At 41.0% G+C, this 20672-nt stretch overlaps 1 protein-coding gene across 13 annotated transcripts in view; it reads left to right on the top strand.

Moving 5' to 3' along the window:
• Positions 1–20672, top strand: part of CALD1 (caldesmon 1) — a 198254-nt gene that overhangs the window by 75916 nt on the left and 101666 nt on the right. For 9 of the 13 annotated variants that reach the window (XR_008235505.1, XM_052789223.1, XM_052789224.1 and 6 more), the window contains one exon: positions 1693–1786. The exons of the other annotated variants lie outside the window; for them this stretch is intronic. The gene's annotated coding sequence lies outside the window, so the exon portion shown is untranslated. The remainder of the gene's footprint in view (positions 1–1692; positions 1787–20672) is intronic. 13 annotated transcript variants of the gene reach the window in all.

Genomic DNA, 20672 nt, shown 5'->3' with positions numbered 1-20672 from the left:
ATTTGCATCAACAGTCCTCAAAAGTCTGTGAATTTCCAGTGAATAACCAGAAATTAATACAAGTAATGGCCCCATACTATGATCTTAAATTACTGAAAATAGGCTTCAGTGGTTTTTAAATAATCCATTTCCTCTCTTGGCACCAGGATGTTCTGTATGAAGGTCCTTGGGTCTAAAGAGGATGGACCATTCAAAGCTCTCTGAAGAAAGCTTACGGTTTTTATTTTTACTCTGGTGGGTCTGTATACTACCTAGTGGTAGCTGAATGCAGAGTGAGTCTTCAGGGAAAAATAACCCATTTCAATGAAGCTCATTCTTACTGTATTTCCTGGTATCCATTATGAGTTTCTACTAGATCACCCACAAATTGTTGTACTGTCTTTGTATAAGGGTGGCACCTCATTTGTCCTGCACTCTGAATTGTCATTTATAGAATTGTTGTCATGCCAGGTCAGAGCAAGGGCCCACCTAGGTTAATATCCTATGTCTGACTGAGACAGTCACTTACAGTAAAGCAAGTGAAAGCAGATGACTGTGGAATGACTCTTCCTATTATGTGCTCTCCCAGAGTCTGGCAATCTTTGCTTTGGGACTTTCTAAGCTAGAGGTCACATCCAGACTATGATATCTCATAGATGATGAAATTATCTTCCTTTTTTTTTTTTTTTATTCCTTCTTGAATTGTAGTTCTTGTACAACAATAAACAACATTTACTGTTTAAAAACTATTCAGGACCTTTCTCGTATCCTGCCTCAGTCATCTCTCTTTTTCAAATGGAAGACTCATACTCTAGATAGCCTCCTAGGTGGGAACTGTGCCATAGCTCTGATCGTTATTGGTGTCCCTTCCTGGGGCTCTTCTTGAGAAAGGGTAACCAGAACTTCATGCAAAACTGAAGCATAGATATACCTTATATTTATATGTGTGACCTAGACAGAACTTAGATTTTTTCCCTAATGATTCTTAACTTGCCTTTTGACAGCTGCTGGCTAGTCAGCTAATATTTTCAGAGAGCTCTTCCTCAGGCTCCAATATGTCTTTTCTGAGTGTTATTGGCTCATTTAGAGTTGATCACTGTACATATACAGATATAAGGTTTTTCCTCCCTGTACCTTTACTTATGAACACTGAATTCAGTCTGCCCATAGAAATCCGTTACTATGAACTCTTTCCCCAGTTCTTTGTATTGACTTTAGATTTTATGATAGTGAATAGTTTTGTATCGTCTACAGACTTTGTCTTTTCATTGTTCATCTGGTTTTGCAGAGTGCCTTTATGAATATGTTGAATACTACAGATCTCAGTATAGATCCTTAGTGAGGTACTTTGGAAACCTTGCTCTGTTATGAAAACTCACCGCTGGTCTGATGCTTTGCTTCATCTCTTACTAATCACAAGAGAATGTTCAGCTTAGCCTGTATCAGCTTCACTTCTTAAAGAGGTTTTAGTAAGTGACTTTGCTGAGAGATTTTGGGAAATCAAAGTCTGCTTTGTCAAACTCTAATTTATAGAGCTGTTGGCTGTTGATAGTGGGTTTTGTCAGTCTTTTGCAAAATTTTTCTGTTTTATTCCATACTTTAAAAAACCTTTGCAGGGGTGTTGTTAAAGATGACTTTACCAAAGAAAAATGAAGAGTGCACAACAATTATGCCATTGGTAAACAATGTTCTTTATTTTCTATTTCTGTACAGTGATCACCTCTATTTTCTGGAGTCATCATTTTTATTTCATCAGCAGCTGGTTTGTTACTGAAAAGCTCCAAATATTTCCTCTGATTGCCTTCCTGTGAGTATGATCAAAGTAGTTACCTCAGATTTCCTTGCCTGTGGTATTCAGAAGGTTTTTCTGTATTGAGGTTTGGTTTTTTTCATACTGAGGCTTTTATATTGGATTTGCCCCCCCCGCCCCCCGTACTTGCTTGATTTTGGGGGGCTGATCCAAATCCCTCTGAAAATCAGTGGACAGCCCTGCAATCAGACTTTTGACTCCTATTCATCTGGGACCACTGTCACCAGGGATTACTTTCTTCAGAACTGAGAGTAGATTTAAAGGATTTTATCTTGAATTTTATCTTCAAATCAAATAAAAATCTTTGAAGTTCACAGTAATAATTTTGTGGGTGTATGGGCATTCTTCTAATAGCTATATTTATTTCTCTGCTGGATTTCAGCAAGTTTTCTGCTTGCAACGGGAGTCTTAAATCATACTTACTTGTGTTAAGATCCTGTGTCTATGTGTTACTGTCCTGCTGTGTCTTCTGTTCTTTTTAGAGCAAGCAGGCTCTGAGGAGTCTGTGAGAGTTCAGGTAACGGTGTTTACTGACTATTTACAACGTGTGAGAATTTGACGTTTTTTACAAACATTGTTCTTTCACTGCCAGAACAAGTGAGGACTCACAAACCATTTAAAGGAAGTGTTTATAATGTGTATAAACTTTAGCCCCTCAATATACGGAAATTCCAGACTGGAGACAAACTGAGGACTGGGTCTATGTTTAAGCAGTGCCTATGACAACAGACCGATGGGGTCAGAAATATTGCACCAGGGTCAAGGCAACTCCCTTAGATACCATCATCTTCAGTTAATTCAGGGTACAGCGAACTGCTTATTTTCACTGATGAGTGACCACGTTTTCTGTGTGCCTGGACCTCCTCTGTACCTCTGCTCCATTTCCCCTCTTTTTGGCAAGAGCAGTGTGGAGGAGGAGAGGCATGGTGGCAGGCCGAACACTGGTTGCATTGCCTTTCATTTCCAGCAGCCTTCCCCCCCCTGCCCCTGAAATGCTGGGTCTGGGCCCATTTTAGCTGTTCTTGTTATCATCCTTGGGGAAACAAATTTAACTTTGCCTACAATTCTGAGAAGTTTTGTGCAAATGCTGAATGCACTGATAATTGTTGCAGGCTGTTCTCTGCCCTGGTTGCCATTTTGGAGTTCTGCATTGCTTTCGAGCCTTTGTGGGGGGAGTACTTAAGACTGAAACCAGATACAATCTGGGATTTCCAGTTTGTAGGAAATGTTGATATTCTAAAATTAGGATTTCTTCCTTATTCAGAACCAGCCTAAATGTTCTAAAATTTCCCATGAAACACTTCTTCCAGTGAGATCACTGAATTTAAGTTCCCACATGCTTCCTTGCGTGGTGCATTTATGAGGTACCTAAATGCCTTAAAAATTTGACCCAAGGAGAGGGAGGCCATGCTGTCCAAAAGCAAATGGGATCAGAAACGCAAGTGCTCTCCCCCTGTGCTTAGGACAGGATATTCAAAGAGAGCAGTGACTGCCCTCCAGAGTTTTTCTGACAGCTCAGCAACTGGAATTATATTTGTAGACATGTCTGAGCATGCAGACTGTGGTGTTGAAAGAAGGCACTTCAGTCCCTCAAAACTGAGACTGTGCTTCAGTGTGTTTCTGAGCTGGTGCTGGTGTCTTATCTTGATGCATAAATTGCATCTGAAAATCTGTCCTTCAGGGACTCATTCATCTACTCCAAGTGTAGGATGCAGGGCGAGTGTCATCTGTCTCACGCTGAAGTCTCCATGGTGCTTGCATAGCACTTGTCAAAGCGGTGGAAGAATTATGTCACAAAGAAGGAAAGGCAAAGTCTGATAATACTTTCCACACTTAACCTCCTCTTTCACATTGTAAAGCTGGCCGAATAGGAGGATAGTCTTCAGGGGACATGAATGAAAATACCGTGAAAAAGGCCATTAGTTGCCTTTAGAAAATTTAAAGCAAATGGTGTGGACTAATATGCTCATTTGGAAAGGAAAAAAACCAAGCATTATCTCTGTAAAGTACTGGAAACAAGGCACATGTCTTTATCTGAGTACAAAAAGCAGTAATATAGTTTAGTATTATCATGACAGTCTTGTTACTCTTCTGTTAGTTCTTGAATACAGCCAAATCTGACTTTGGAAGACAATCTGAGACACGCTTATATAAAATACTTCAAAAAATAAGTGGTACCCTATAAGGTTAAGGTTCAAAGTCACTGGCTAGTGGTGATTGTTTTTTATCTTCCTTGGAAACATACATTTTGTTAAGTCAAGATGTTCACCATTAGGAAACATTGAGTAAGAAATGCTTTGACTGTCTTTCTCTTAAATATTCAAGACTGAAAGCATTTCTGTAGAGTCTCTGAAGATATTTTTCTATGGCTTTATTGTGATGAGTTAAACTGAGATGAGCGCAGGGTCTTCCTTCTCTCACCTGTCCCCTCTGCTGCTTGGAAGAGGAGGTGCAGCACTCAATCTTGCCTGAGTTTCCCTGTAGCTTCTGGGACTTCAGGTGACCTGTACATGCAGCTGGGGCACTTTTTGGTAAAAGCTCTTCTGTGAGAGATGAGAACCTGGTGGGTTTTGAGTTGCGTTGCATTCTTGAAGAGGTGTTAAAGACAACTGTTTGGAGTTTTGTTTAGTTTAATACCAGGGGATCAAGCATGGGAAATAGTAGCATTGATCTTCCTGATGCAATTCACAGTCCCATGAAAATGTGGTGGCTGCCTTTGGCTGCCGAGCCCAATTGGTGGGCATCATTTGCTAGAAAACTCTTATTGCTTTTAAGGAATTTGGAGCTAACAGGCAGCTGAAACAAAGAAAACCACTGCATCATTTAGATATAGAAATTTATGCTTCATTTAAGGGTGAACCAAAACAAGTAAACCTGCTGTGATTCATCCAAAATTTTGGATGAAGAACGTTTTTTATTTTCCAGGAATTACACCACCTAGGATTTGTAAAACTGACACACTGAGTAGTTGAAGAGAAATCTGCTTCTAATAAACCATGCCTTGCCAGACAGAGGTTTAAGAACATCTTAAAAAAAAAAAAAATCCGAACAAGTACAAGGATCATATGTAGGGGCAGAGTCACTGCTGTGCTCAGAGTGAAGGGAGTGGAGTTGATTATCTGCATCTTCCCAGTAGGTAGAGAGCAGATATAGCTCGCTGGAGAGGATGTGGCAGGAGCACGCTGTGCTTTGGCTCTGTTCGCTGGCAAGGACTACATCAGACAGCAGTGCCAAGCGCAGCTTAGGCACAGCAGAAGCTGTATCTTGCTGTCTTCTGCGCAATATTAACCTTCTAAGGCAGGAAATGCGTGTGCTGAGGGAAAGATAGGCTGGGAGCTGGGATTCTTCAGTCTTTGTTGACAACTGCTCTTTCTCAGCTCCATTACAATAAGCTCTCCTGTCACTTTAAAACTGTGTTACTGATACTGCTGCTTTGAACTTCCCAGGGATTTTCTTCACTTGGTGTATGTAAGTTTACGGAGCAGACCGATCTCTTTCTGATAAATGGGGCCAACTGTTCAGAACACTGATAATCATTATACTGTGCAGCATTAAAAAAAAAAAATTAAAAATAAAAAATTCCCTACTTCCCAGCATGTTGTGAGATTTTTCCTTGCCTACCTTTTGGTGATGCTTTCAGATCATGGGATGAAAAAGCCTTGGTCAAATACTTCTAGATGATCTGGAAATGGGAAGTAGCTAAAATCTCAAAAGAATATCTTGTCTCCAGCTAATGTTGTAGACTGAGGTGCTGAGGAAGGTAGCCTCAGAATGCACCAGCACTGTTAGATGTTTATCTGAACTGAGCTTGAACTTCCAATCTCTGGAAGTTCCCCCATGCCTGTTTTCCAAGAAGAGCCTGATCTTTGCAGCACTTTCTCACACGAGCGCTGCGGGTTTGGAGCTGTTAAGTCTTTGGCCTGACTCTCACTTTCACTAAAGTCCCTTTACACAGTTCAGGCATTCTGCTTCAGGGATCTTAAAATGAAAGTAGATGACATTTAATAGCCTAAATGAGAAACAGGTCCCTTAAAAAAAAAAAAAAAAAGAAATTGGTCTTCCGTAAATTTTTGAGTGCTGACCTTGAAAAAGCCCTTAAATTCTGTGCAGGCAGATTGAATTTTTTTTAGGTGAACAGATACCCCAAACTGCAAGAGATTACCTGAGGCAAGTAAGCTGTGAGGTTTTTTTTTCTTTTTAAGAGAAAATTCTTTTCCGTTACACTTGGTACCCACATGTCTGTCTTAAAGCACTATTTATTTTTCACAGAACTTCAGAACTGCTGGTGCAATTGTCTCAACCTTCTTTAGGATTTTTTTTTAATTTAGTAGTTTTAAACATTTTCATATATTCTGGTTATGTGAAACATGTTAAAGATTCCATTTGTATTTTGAATATTGAGGGCTTTTTTATGTGGGAGGTAATGTTTAAATATGTTTTGAGAAGGGGGGAGGCAAGAAAAGCTGTCATCCATCAACTGGTATTAAGTCCAACTTTGAAAGTTTGATACAAACTGAATCTGACTGTTAGTGCAGACATGATACAAATTAGCTGTGACTTTATGATACCAGCTGTTTCTCTGACAGGGTAAAAGGGCACATAACTAGAATAGCATCTTTTGTTGAAAGCAGTGTTTCCCTTTGTTAAACGTGGGAGCCTCAGGCAAAAAAATCGTAGTCCTTAGTTATGTGACATGTGCAGTCTGCAAAATGTTCATGGAGCTTGGGGGGCTTTTTACTGTTTTTCAAAGACAGGTTTATCATAAGCATTCTATTTTTGCTAGTTTTATCACTGAAAGACAAATCTGTTATGTCTTTGCCTTGTGTTAAGACTGAGGATAACCTAAGCACTATTTTCCTTACAACTACAAAGAAAATACTAAACAGTAAAACCTGAGAAAAGTCTGCAAAAAAGAAATCACAAATCTCAAAGTAAAATTTAATTTCATTAATTGTTTTTATTAATTGATTTCCTCCAGTTATTTTTTTCTTACTAGAATTTTCAGGGGTTTTTATTCCATCCAAACTAAGTCTACATAGTCTTTTAACAGACTAAGAATCAGTGTTAACTGAATATTTATTGAGGCAGCAGATTAGTCCTGACAGATGAAGGGACACTAGAGCCACATCTCTGCAGTCACATCTTGGGTCTTGACTCACTTCTGGTGCTAGGTGGCTGTGCACAGCTTCCTTACCGCATCCAGTGCCTGAGTGAGGAGGATGCCAGGAGACTGGGGGATGGAAGTGCAGAGTTGATGCACCTGAGGACCTTTGTGTGGAAGCAGATGGGGGGGGTCCCTTGTTACCAGAGCTCATAAAGTCTACTCATAAACTGAAATGGCTCTGAGCAAAGCCATTTGGGTGACTTTACATCACTGTACATCTGTGTCCCCACTGTGCATCTGTATGACCTTAACATATCCCCTGACTACCTCTGGCAACTTAAAGTTGGCTGTGGCATGTAACTAAACCGAAACAATGTGATTTATTAAGAAATCAAATTAATCTTACTTCTGCCACTTGACTAAGAGCCAGTAAGATTTCAAAATTTATTACTACAGGTAACAGACACACTCCATTTAATCAATTAGGAAAGAGGCAATATTAAGAATGGAGTTCTGTTATTAGTATACTAGTGTCTAACTAGGAGTACAGTGAGGAACAACATTTAGGCTAGAACTACTAAGACAAGCAAATTTAGGCTGAATATCTTGTAAAGTTTCTTAGATTAATGGTTATCAGCGCTGATGCTAAACTGAAAAAGGAAGTCTCTCAAAAGAGGTACCTTTTGGAACTGGATTTTTTTTTTTAAGATGCCATGCAGTAACTTTAGGACTATGAGCAGTGTGAAGGGCATTGCTCCTTCCAAATTTTAAGTCGGACTCCACAAAGGAAGCATGTCACTGCTAAGGTGATGGTGGGAAACTTCTCTGCTAAGTGTAAATTCTATTTCAGACAAGTGAAAGTTAGAATGACTTGATGATATTTTGGCCGTGGCAGAAATGATCACACAAGTCCTGCATGTCTTCCTACATGGAGTAGAGAAGCCTGTATTGTGAGCCACTGTGTGACAAACCCAAATCCTACTGAAGATGCAGAAGAGAAAAAAATATGTGGACATAGAATTGTAGCAGGCATATGGGTGAAAGGGCAGAGTTAAGTGTGTTGAAAAATACTAAATTCTACTCATAAACTTCTTGGAGTAAATTTAAAAAATAAATACATTTCAAAAGGAAAGTTTAGGATGTAATAGCTGTTGTGTTTTTCACGCGTTGCTAGTGATAATGTGAAGCACAAAATAGGAAATTCCAAGCACTAATAAACAGCTCTTGGCTGTTTCTGTTGCAAACATGCAATTTTACTATTTAGCATCTGTTTCTGAAATTATGTGAAGTATTTATTTAAAATGTTTCACCATGATAGTCTAAGTGACTAGAGAACTTCTTGCTTTCATGAATGTGTAGAGTTGTATGTCAACAAACAAAGGTCCATACATGACACCTGAAGAACAAAACCCAACCACAAAGTTCTAAATTCTGAATTGATTTTTTGTTATGTAAAAATCCCCTTGGCCATCTTTCTGGTTGTGGTTATATCCCTGCAAACCTGGACTATCTCCAAAGAGAGCCTAAGGTATCCCTTCCATTTATGCAACCATGCTGAATATGGGAGCACAGGGCTGGCTATAGATGCAGTCAAAGTAAAAATGTGCGGGAGATGCTGGAGAACATGTTTATCGCTAATGTGCAGTAACCATCAAGAGGAAAGAGATGACATGGAAAAATTAAACCTGTAGCATTATAGCAAGCAAATGTATGATAGCTGCAGAAGCCATCATCACAGTTGAATTTTATGGCCATGATGTCAGAACCTCTATAGTCTCTTGCAATATCATATTCAGAACATCTCATAATAACTTCAATAAAAGAAGGGATGCTAGCCCTCAAATCCCAGAATTTAAATTAATCTTTTTATTCTCAGAAAGTACATTACTTGTAATGAAAATGACATTTTTCCTCATTTTGTATTCTAAACTATTGCTTTATATTGTTCTGAACTTCAATCAAGTTTCCGTATTTCTCTCCAAGATGGTTACATTCAGTAGTGAAATGATGTTGGCTCCTTTGGGTATTTGGGAGAGAGCAGACAATATATTGTCCTCAGCTGGGCCAGCTGCCTCACATCCTCTGAGGGGAGAGGAATTTGTGCAGTGACTGACTTACAGTCAGATACTTGGGTACCATTTCAAGAACTTAAGGACATCTGGGACCGCTGGAGAACCCTTCACTCACATGGCAGATGGGAGGGTATTCCTCATGTTGAGTTGCTCCGGGATTCATGGTTTATGATAAGGAAAGTCCTGTTACTCTAAGTGCCTGCTGTTTTGTAGATGCTAATTATGCAAAATGACTTACTGGGTGTTTCAGGCCATTACCTCTCTGACTGGCTCACTGCTACCGTCATATTCCTTTGTGTCTCAACTTGATTAACTCATAAGGGTCAGCAACCATTTACTTTCTATGGTTATTTAGTACCACACTCGGACTTGTCTCTTTGGAAGACTCTGCAGGCAAAAGCCCTATTCTGTGTGAGTAAAAGGGGCAAAATTTGACCTTGAAAGTGAGTAAACATTAAGGACTTGCTTCTGCCAGACAGTGGCACACTGAACATTAGGTTAGTCCTTTTATAGTTGTGTTGATGATACGTGTTCTTTTCTTTTTCCCTCTTTTCCTTTCTTTCCATCTCTTTCTTTCAATTTTCTTTCTTTTACTTCCTTACACCCAGCCCAAAGCAAAGATTTATAAGCAATGATCTTGTTCAAAGTACGGAAGCCAGCTCCAAAACCAACCAGATCTAACCTTGCTTCAGTTTTAAAACCTTGCTTGAGGGAGCCAGAATCCCTTTACTTAAATAACTTAATTTTCAAGCAGTATGAATCATGCAGCAACTGTACAAGCTCTGGCTAGAATATATTGTACATATGTTTGTTCTTTAGGCAGTAAGAAGAGAATACAGAACTGGAGGTCATTTGAGTTACAACTACTTTGGGGGATTTTTTTTTTTTTTTAGACATTCCTTCTAACAAATGCAGTTTAAATAGGTTTGTTTATATGGCGTGGAATTGGAAAGGCCCAAACTAACCAGGCTTCACACAATATGGCCTTCTTCCAAATTAATCTAAAATATTTTAATCCCTCTGGAGTTTCTTTATCCTCTGCATCTGTGCTATAGTGGAGACACATTTTTAACATTTCTTTGAGGAAAATTACCTTTCTTTCCCTCCAACTGTACTCAGCAAGGTCAATGGAGCACTGTTATATGCTATTTAAACATCTGAGACTCATCATATATCTGCACAACAGAAAGAATCATCATAAAAGGTCTAATGAATCCCGACTGCTAGCCAAGCAAGGGAGTCCCCTTATGGATACCGGGTATTAGAAACAAAGAATACATGCAAAATACAGTTTTTACACTTTAGCTTTATGCAATTAAGAATTAAACTGCCCCTTAAGAAGGGGACAGAGAATATTTGTGACCCCCAGAACAATTCTGGCAAATCAAACTCTGATCCAAATTCTGAAGTTGTTGCATGGGCCAAGATGGTTGCTGAGTTGGTCTGCCTGGGACTTAGGGGCCTGCTTGCTTTGTGGGACCAGACGGGGCCTGAGAGGGAGCCTGGAGGGGCTTCTCACTCCCGGGGAGGGAGATGCTCTGAGTCGTGGTCAAGCTCCAGAGCTGGCTATCTCAGGCTCTGGCTGTGTGCCTGTACTTGGTTTTAAGGCCTTTTTGTTTTCTAGTTCAGTAGCAATTTTATGGGACTGAACTCATTTTACTACCCAGGAACTGAAATACCGAGGGAGGCCTAGGTGGTGGGTTTTTTTCTGTTTCAATTTTTATAAAATTATTTTCCAGGTATTTCAAAAGCCAGTGCTCCTTGTTCAGCTGCCTGTAGTTCCAGTCAGTCTGAAATTGCCACAGGGAGCAGATACAACTCTGATCTTTTGGAAGTTTTATCTGGAAAACTGTTGCAGGGGGCATTTTTGTCTGAAATACTGTTATATAACTGTTATACTGTTATAAATTACACCAGGGCTGGTTTAATACCAGAGTTTATTCTAGACTCATTCTTCCTTTGAATACTGCTAGGTCATGAAGTTCAGATAGCTTTAATGAAGTTCACATAAGCTTTTGAACCTCTGAAGGAAAAATGATATGTTGAAGGGCTCTGTTTTGTGAAGGCACAGGGTTTTACCAGGGTTTTTTTTCTCATCACTGAAGTCCTGCAGGGACTGCAGAGAAACGAGCTGCTTTGCCAACCTGCTCCAGGTTGGTCTTGGCCTTCCCCTTAATCCTAGCGTGCTCTGCTTTTCCCAACTGTAACGTGCAGGTAACTGTGCTTGTCTCCTGCACAAGGGGCTGCAGGAGCATGGCTTGTGGGGTGGCATTCCGGCATAATGGTGGTCTGAATGAAATCATCCACTAAGATCAATCACCCCAGGCTGTCCCTGCTTTTGAATGAAGAACCATACCTACCCCAAAGACACTTTCCCTGTCTTTTCATGTAGGCAGAGGTATTTTAAGATCATTGCAAGCCATACAGTAATGGAATAAATTCCAAGTGCAGCAGGAGACCACATCGGAGGAAAAACTCATTAAGTGCCAAGGGCATTTCTTTTTCTTACTGGGACTGGAAAATATTCCCTAAATAATACATCTGGATGTAGAGGAGTAGAGAGGGAAAAGATGAAAAACAATCCTTTAAATTCAGTAGGAGCCTACTTTAATGGCTTGTTTAATCTGCCAGCTGGCACAGCGTTGACTTCTTGCTACACATACTTTAAGGAGACCTATGTAGTTCTTGGAACCAAATTCATATTAAGTTGTAGAAACTTAAATATTAATAAATTGGCAGGACTGCTTCTTGGTACTTAATAGAAATTGAGAAACTGCTTAGTCATCTCCAGAGATATTTCTGTCTCCTTTTTAATGTGAATACCAAAATAATATGGACTTAAAGCAGTAGAAAAGATAGTAAAAATTCAGATCTGTTCCTGATACATGCCCTGTCTGAAGTACGTACACATCCTTCAGACTTTGCAATCATATGTATTCTCTATACAACACTGCTTTGGGCAGAGTTTTTCTAATGTCATTTGTGACACCATTTTGTTTGAAAGAAGTACATTATGAGTTTGCATCTTCTCCAACGCTCCTTGGCCAGGAGAAGAACTGGTGCCATTTTTATGTGTTTTTTTTTTATTTGGGGTGTCTTGCAAGTGGTATCACTTAATAGTTGCTTTAGGGTATATTGCACATGTATTTTATATGACTGTAAGTGTTCATGCTTTTGTTTTTTACCTGGATTTGTGTGAAGGTATATGGGTGCAACCGAGTACAAACTGGAAGTGCAGTGTCAGCTATATAACTAACATTTATACTTTCAGTTCCTAAAAACGTTAGGCTACATCAAGAAGCACATCTTCTGTTTTCAATTACTTTCAGCATTGGAAAAGCAAAGGAGAAAAGATTTAACTGCAGACCAACCTGCCTTTTATATTTAGGGAATCCTTTAATAATATCTTAAGTGACACTTGTCAGTATTTACAAGTTGTAAAGGTTTTATTTGGTCCAGGTAAGCACTGGCTAGTTTACTCAAGTTTATTTATGAATTTCAGATCTGGCTTTTATTTCCTTTGTTCACCTTAAGAGTGCAAGCTGTTTTCAGGATTTTTATCTGGGGGTATGGATTGTAAAATTCCTCCAAGTTTGCAAGCATTATGATCTGGGATTTTAGTTTGATCTTTCCCTGTACATCTTTTCCAGAGTCCATTTCTTTTTTCAGACCTCTTTTCCCATTTTTGCCTCTGTTCCCTTTCTTTCCTAATGCTTTTTTCCACATATTTAATAGCGTATCTTTGGAGAGATTGTCTCCCTAGTTGTACTCCACTCCTGTAGAGCCATCAGATCTGGTGAGTTGTGAAGCATCACCATCGGGAGGCCTCGGTGCACACATGCCAGTCACAAATGCAATTATTTCTGCTTTATTCATTTTGAAGAAGGTGTAAGATTTGAAGGCTGAGTTCAACAATTTTTTTTTTCTAGCTAGCCCATAACTAAAGACGACGTGACTGAGTTATGAAAAACAGTTTGCTTAGTAAACATAGGCTGCTTTCCTATTTGTAGAGCACTTACAAACAGATTAGAAGTTGTCCTCCCTTCCCTCCCCTTCTACCTTTGTATTTCTGGTTTTGGCCAACACTTTGTACACATACAACCCTGCTCTGTGGGTTGACTGTGAAAAACGTGCTTCCTGTGCCTTTGGTGCCCAGAATTTAGACTGTGACTAGCCATGTGTGCTCTGTGTCTCATTCTGAGCTGGGTGGACCTAACATGGCAACAAGGAAGGCTGGAGGAGACCCCATAGGAGTTTTGGATCCTTACAGAAGAGGACTTAGGGAAAGGTAGCAGATGACGTGCGGTACAGAGATTTTTTTTTTTTTTTTCCATTTATTTTTTGAAGGGAAATTAAACATTTTCATTTCTGGACCACACAGATATTGTCTGAGGCACTGTTCCTAAAAAAGTTAAACAACTGCAAAATTTGTTGGCTTGATACAGTGCTCAAGCGTAACTTTCCTTTGTCAAATTAATGCAAAGTAAGTATGTATGTCTGTGTGCTCTCGATACTAAGTGCACAGGATACTGTCAGGTCTCACTTGTCATGTTTAATTGACTCTGAGCCAGGCTCTGTTGAAAGTTTTGGTGATGCTGTTGCCCTGCAGGGTGAAGCAATGCACAGTCACATACAACATTACCAATGTACACACGTACTGCTGTCGTGGTACTTGCTGGCAATAAGTGTTTGTGCCTGGGTGTCTAGATAGCAGTCAGATTATTGTCAAGACTCTCTGTGTGAGTCTCATGAGGGGAGCTGGCAATACCGTAATCTTGCTGTGTCAGGTTTTATGCTGGCTCATGTGCAGCATGCAAGTGTGTTATCTTGCTTATTGCTTTTGTTGTAACAAAGGCTCATTGCTGTTGGGTCTTCTGGTTTGGTGACATTGTTGTGTTAGTGTTTCCTTGCTTTCAGCTAAACTCAGCATAAAGTGGGGTCTATGATGTAAACTTCAAATATGGAAAATAGTTTGAGAAGCATCTATTTTGTCATACCCTGTTTGAGTTGTACTGTTGAAAGGCTTTACATTGTTGCTGCCCTGCTTTAGCTCTTTGAAGCTGGCACTGACCTCGTGCTTCAATTTTGAACCAAAATCACACAGAATTGCTGCTCATTAGAGATAAATTGATAGAGCTACTTGGCAGGAAACAATCTGGGTTTCATTGGTAAAGATGACTTTAAAAGTGTGAGCTAGAAAAGTCCAGTAGAAATTTCTGCATCTAGATTCATTCCTGGTAGAATTCCACAGATTTCCATGATGCTCTGTCATTGAGTAACTGGACTTACAGCTGCAGTGTATCTATCACGGTGACATGCATTGTGTCTGTGCAAAGTAAGTGTACAGATACTGGGAGGGAAGATGAATTCGTTAAAGTTCAAGAGCAACAGGCAAGATCTTGAAAATTTATCATTCATTTCTTCTGAGGAACTGGTTGGATTCAAAATGCTTAGTGTCTCTTAGGGCACAACTAGTAAGATCAGCAAACCTAAGAACTTTAGGGGTATGTTTTCGTAGCATTTCTTTTATCTTTAGAAATGCAGGGCTGACAACTAAAACTTAGTGTTGTTGCTTATTGCTGGTTCAAAATAGAGCAAGTGAGACCCCTTAACTCTCATTAGAGTTTATGATGCTCAGTGCTAGGCAGAGCTGGATCCTAGGGCTGCATGTCTTAACAGGAAAAGAAAAAGGGTTGAAAATACAAAAACGAAGCCACAGTAAGCTGGCTGCATTGTATCTCCATATTATTTTCTATTACTTTTTTATGACTATGTAGCTTAATATATCATGGTTTTGTATTTTGAAATGCGTTCCTGAAAACATGTGGAGTTTGAAGTCTGGCTGAGTGAATGTTGCTGTTGGAACCTTACCTTAGACTTGCTTGAACATTTTATTATTTTTAGCAGCATTACCTTAGCTTTTTAATTCAGGACCTGAGAGATGCAGAGAAAGAGTGTGAGTAAAGTGCTAAAACATTCATAAAACCTGCTTGGACACAAATAAGTTCAGACAACATGTTGTTGAAATATTACATGGGAGCATGAAGGTCAACAGGGGTGGTGCAAGGGTAGGACAAGAGGGGAGCACTAAATGAGAGGGATGGGAGCAGCGTAGAAGTCGTCAGGAAGACAGAGGGGCAGATGCTTCCCAGCCTTACTGGTCACTGGCCCTGATCAGCTCCTTGCCTGGAGGGGAAAACCCTTCTCTCTAGTGGAGAGGCAAGTATGGAGAGCTGCACTGCTACTGCTGGCTTCCTTGCCAGTTCTGGTGCAGAAGAAATGCTCGTGCACTTGGACAGAGCAACATCTTCCCTGGCTGATGCCTGCTTTGCTCCTAGCCCAGATCCTCTGCCTATTGCCAGAGCTGTGACTGCTGCTCCCAGTGTGAACCTCTGCTTGTCATGATGGAGACCAGACCGCTGTGTCTTGCGTTACTCCTGCCTGCATCACTGGGTTACTAACTTCACTAGGCAAGAGCCCCCACCATGCTTTCTGATCCCGTGGCTTGTCCTGCTTCACTGTGGTGGTATCTCGTCACGTGGGCTCATTGTGGCTTTGCACATCGAGAAGGGACTAACAGCATCACAGTGATTAGCACTCAGTGCATGGGCATCAGCTCCTATGGGCATTTCTGTCCTGAGCTGCATCTCCACTGCACCTAGCTCCAGTTCAGGGTCAGGCTCTGCTCCTCTCCCAGATGCTTTCTGTCCTGGCTGACACTTGTGTTGCTACACATCTCCCCTGATGCATGCTCCACCGGGCATGCTTGCAGCTATGCCATTTCCCTCAGAGAGGCGGCAGGCAGTGGGACTAGGGGACGTGGTGCATCTGTGATGTCTGCCAGCTGAGCTCCCCCTCCAGAGGACTTGAAGTCAGATGAGAGAGCATTGACAAGAAGAAGTAATTTTTCCTTTTCCCTGTGCCTTTAAAGGCACAAATTGAATGGATACAATGTCGCAGTTTTATTTGCCTAGGCCAGAAGCTGAAGACTGGCTTTTCCATAGCCGTGACAGCTTCTTCTGCTTGTGTGATATTCTTTCCCATGCTCTGATTTTTCTCTAATAGATATCAATGGGAGAGTTGGCGTAGGGCAAGAGGAAATGCATTCTCTTCTTCAATATGCGTTGGTTGTCTGAGCTGGACTTAACTTGGTTTTTAGTGATGTTTGTCTGTTCTTTGCTATTATTAAGAAACAAATAGCTCCTGACCAGAAGGTGTTGGCATGGGCACTCGTTTTCTGCTCTTAGAGATTTCAGCGAGAGATGAAGCTGGCCAACAGCTGGAGCATTGCCACAAGTTTCAACAGTCAGGCCACAGATTTGCAACAAAGCGTGCAGGAGGTCTTAAATGCATGATGTGGGCATTCCTGTGATTAGATTAATGTGATGAAGCTGAAGGTCTTCGCTGGTAGAAGCAGATAAAAGACAAGGGTAACTGGTGAATGATATCACATGAGCCTGCTTCCCAGTGTTTGAATGCAGAGAAAAAGTGAATGCAAGTCAGAGCTCGTTTTGGGACTAAGCACTTTTTCAAACTGTTTTGTAGACTATGAAATCCCTTTGATTTCAGTGTGTTTTGTCCTTTGAGATGGGGGCCTCATTGTCATTACCTGGGATATATTCACTTATGATTAAACAGTAGTAAGGGGCAATATAATTTTCAGCTGCCCTTTGTATCTGCAGCAAAGGCTAAATATTTCCTCAGTGATAATGATATGAGTAAAAATAATTTTTCCCACAAGTAAGCACTGCAAGAGTAAAAAAATTCTGCCTTTACGTGTGTGTACACAAAAGCATGAGAGGACGAAGTAGCCTATATTGGCATAATCTGAGATCATACCAGTTTCTGACATGCAGGGTGAGCTCACTGATCTTTTGTAGTGTACATTAGATGAATTTGACCTGTGAGGGTGGAATCCAGCCCTGACTGAAGGCTCTGGGAAGTCTGCCAGGGATTCCAACAGGACCAGGATTTCAACTCTAGTCTGTATATGAGTAATATTTCAGTATCTTCTGATCTTTGGGGACAACATATTTGAAATACTTCAGAGGACACTTGAAGGGGAGAGTCAAGGGTCAATCCTCCTAACATGAGAACCAGTGTCTGTGCCAGCAGCTTCCAGCTATGTCTTGTTTCTTCCTTTGTCTGCTAATGGGAAATGATAGATAAATGTCACTGAGATCAGGGGTGGGACCAGTATATGCAAATCCAAATGTCAAGAGAAAGCTCTGCCTGGCCCTTATGTCAATGTGCAGTAGGAGAAAGATGAGGGAGGAGTAGAAATGGCATACCTGCACTCAGCCTGCCCAAGGGAATAAAGACAAATGGAGACTTTCTATTGCAACTGACTGGCTCTGAGATGATAGGTCCTACTGCTGCATGCTTAGAAGTGTATTGCGGTGTTAGCAGCAGCATGCTAGATGTTTGCTAATGCCTCTGGGATGGTGCAGCTCTGTAATGCTCCTTCCCCAGTGCTGAATTAGATCATGGATATGAGAGATGGACCTGAACAAGTATTTAAAGCCATGGATCTTTCAGTTGCAGACCCAAGGAGTGAAATCTGTGGCAGGGACAATGTCCTATAAAAAGCTCCCTGTCAACACTTTCACGTGGTTCATGCTGCAGCAGCAGGAGGGCAGCACAGGGCCTGGCACCTGCAAGGACATGTGTGGTACTCACTGTGGTAACCTATGCTGTAGCCAGGGTAGGTGAAACCTGTTCAGCACCTCTTTGAATCAAGGGCCTGGACCATGGTGTGGTCCTGTGGGCCATCAGTAATCTGCAGAGCACCAAATGGGATTCTCTATTCTACATAATCACTACATAGTTTTGCTCAGGATGCTACAGAGATGTTAACTAATATGTTAATCAGGTTTAAAAATGCCCCACCAATGTATATAAACTTTTTTTACTCCTGTGAAAGGTGAGATTGAGAAAGGTACCTTATGCCACAAGCAGAGATTTTAACAGATGGGGTTTTTGACTTCCTTGTTGAAATTCTAGGTAATTCTCTGCCTCCTTTTCATAGAGATGTGATTTGGACATACACATGTAGATGGAAGTGAAATGTTCTGAGAACAAAAATTGGGACTGAGAAACCTCCAAAGTTTGATTTTCTGATGCTAAGTATGAACTGCACGTGGTTGGTTTGCCATTGATGAATTTTCCTTGGAAGTCCTAAGAAGCATGGTCAGATGAAACAAGGCTAGCTTGGAATAAAACCGTGTGTTCACATGACCTAATACGTTTATTTTGCCTTGAGTCCCAAATGAGCTATTCTGTTTGGGAAGGAATAAAGCTGCTTGATAATGAGTATGTGTGTATGTGTATATATATGTATAAGAGTTCATTATCTGCAGTCAACATGAATACTTGGCCAAGCTTACGGTAATAATTGCAGATGTGGTTTTACATGAAAGGAACATTAAAAATGAATTTATGGAGGAAAGAAGATCCTCTTTAAACGTAAGCCTTATTATTGGTAATATATGATTGCCAGTGATATCCAACATCTCAGATTAAAGAAAGAGTATGCATGAGGTGTGACAAAGGACAAATCAATCCATTGAACTCCACCTTTTGACTTCAATGAAGTTGTGCCTGTTTCTGAAAGATCTGAGTGGCACTGAATGCTTCTAATGCAGAATTAAAAGGGGAGCGAGGAAAATAATTTCCAAATGTTTTCTGAGAGATTTTCATAGAAAACAGATTTATTTGTTTTGACTGAAGATAGATTAAGGAACTCTAATTCTCCCAGATATTGCAGTAGAATGCTTGTCATACCTGCATTTTGTGGGTGCCAGATTAAACAAGTCACACTTAGACAATGAGTGTTGCTTGCTGAGTTGCTCTCAGCTGCAAAAGGGGCAATGAAGAGGTTCTGTTTTCACTTCTGAGGTGGAGGAGGTAGAAAGAAAGGGCAATGGTAGTCCTAGGGATACAGTGGATGCAATGGCATGTAGCCAGCTGGAGCAAAATATTCTTTGTGCTTCTCACTGACCAGTCCTTTACTGACATTTGAAAGGTCTATACTTCCACACCAGGGCTTTGGGACAACTGAAGTGGAGACAGATGGGAAAATGGGACGTTTGGATTAATGGGCTTACAACTCGCAGAGCTGCCTGTAGTATCAGTTTATGTCAAGCTTTAATGAGACATTTGATCCTTTTTGTGGGAGTATTAAAAAAAAAAAAGGAGGGCAATGACAGAATAACTTAGGTCTTGTGTTACCACTCGATCCTGCAGTGAGGACAGATCAGAAGTCAGAGGTCCATCTGCATGCACGTAGAAAACCTTTGTGTAGTTGGACTTGGAAGCCTTTCTTTTACTGCGCCTCTGTAGGAAAGGTTCAGAAAGAATTTCCTTTTATCACCTTTGTTCAGCCCTTTTCTGCACCAGATGTTTCTATTTGTAGGATACGGCTTTTTTAGTACTGATGTTACAGTTACATTTAGTGGCTGGGACTGAACCAGCGGTCTGGTTGTGCTTTAGCCTTCTGCAAATGCACAGTGAGAAGAATTTACAATTGGTGGAGATAACATAAGGACTAAGAGGCACAATATTGACTGAGGCTCGGTCCCTAAGGCCACACAGTAAATCAGAGGTAGAAACAAGCAGGAGTATCCCCAGCTGCTGGGTTCACCCGAATGCTAGGCGCTGGGCCATGATATCTCATTGGCCTCCTTGTTCTGCACTGTGTTACTTGAGTTCTCCTGGAAATCCTGAAGCCGTTTCTCTTCACACTGTTCTTGCCTCCTGCTGCTTGGGATGAGGGAGGGAGGGAAGGAAAGACTAGGAACTGGTCATGGTTTCTTTCATGAAGAAACCTGGTATTGTCCTTTTAACTACTTTAGCGTTTTTCTGTGCTTCCTGTGAGTCCTAAAATTTCTACCAGCTCCCACAGAACAGGGGTCCTACAACAGTGCAGGATGGGTCTGTGCTGGTACCCCACTTCAGTCACAAGCGTGAGACGCTTGCTGGGCTAAGGAAGGAAGGAGAGCTACCTGGTGCACAGTGCATGCGGCTGTCTTTAACGAGATAAGAAAGGAATTTAGCAGAAAATCTCTCTTGTTACAAAGAAACCAAAGGCCGAATCCCCTTGCTCCCCTTCAGCCCTCATTCTTTAATGAAGAGTAGGCCAAACTGCTGAGAGGGGTTCTGGCAAGAGCTCTGATCCATGCTCTCTTGCATGGGTAGTCATCAGAAATTGCAATCTGCCTAGCAGTTGTCTGCGTGAAGCTTGCCCTGGGCATTCACAACACCAGGGCAGTGAGCAATCCCATGTTAAGGGAACAGGCATGACTTTCAGGCTCTTTGGGCCTGAAGGTCATCAAGAGGAAATCTGCAATTGTTTCATTGTACTGGGAGGGATGCAAGATGGCGTGTGCTCGCACAATGCTGTCACCAGGTGTGGCCAGCGTAGAGCCCTGTGCAATACATAGATGTGCTATATTAGGGAATATGCTCTGCCTGAAGTTTCTTGGCTCAACTAAGTTGAAACTGGTGCAGAGACTCAGCATAAACATTGCAGTCTGGGAGCTCATACAGTGTAATGGAAAAGTGACTGGCAGGTCTTGAAAGACAGATATTTTTGTTTCTTAAAGACCTGAGTAGTAGTTCGCATTTTCACTTGCTTGTTACCAGTGTAGCTCATCTGTTTTTTAAGGCGCCCTGGGTACTGAGTTGTCTCTGAAATCAGTGCTGGGAA

This window comes from Harpia harpyja, chromosome 6 (assembly GCF_026419915.1).
Source record: "Harpia harpyja isolate bHarHar1 chromosome 6, bHarHar1 primary haplotype, whole genome shotgun sequence".
Taxonomy (NCBI): Eukaryota; Metazoa; Chordata; class Aves; order Accipitriformes; family Accipitridae; genus Harpia; species Harpia harpyja.
Note: the sequence above shows the minus strand (reverse complement) of the source record. Positions and strands in the feature narration are given on the sequence as shown.